Source organism: Egretta garzetta, unplaced genomic scaffold (assembly GCF_000687185.1).
Source record: "Egretta garzetta isolate BGI_Z169 unplaced genomic scaffold, ASM68718v1 scaffold114, whole genome shotgun sequence".
Classification (NCBI taxonomy): Eukaryota; Metazoa; Chordata; class Aves; order Pelecaniformes; family Ardeidae; genus Egretta; species Egretta garzetta.
Window position 1 is genome coordinate 642,482 of NW_009259317.1, and position 332 is coordinate 642,813.

The window sequence follows — 332 nt, forward strand, 5'->3', positions numbered from 1 at the left end:
AAGACAAACTGTAGTTTTCTAATCAAAACAATAAAGATATTAGAAAAAATTCTGAAATTATTATTGCGTTACTCATGGAAACAAAGATGATGACATTGAAGATATCCATAATCAACTCAAGTGAAAAACAGAAGTCATGGTAAGGACAGACATCCCTGCGTATCTCCTTAAAAGCAGTTACAGTCATTGAGAAGGCTTGGCCCCTCAGAGTACACAAGTTCTATTAAATTGAGTTCTAATAGCCCCAGTTACAGGCAATTCACGTGGCAGCATTTCACTTGGCTGTTTTTAACCCCGCAACCCAAAATGTTGCTAAGCAACTTGGAAAAGAG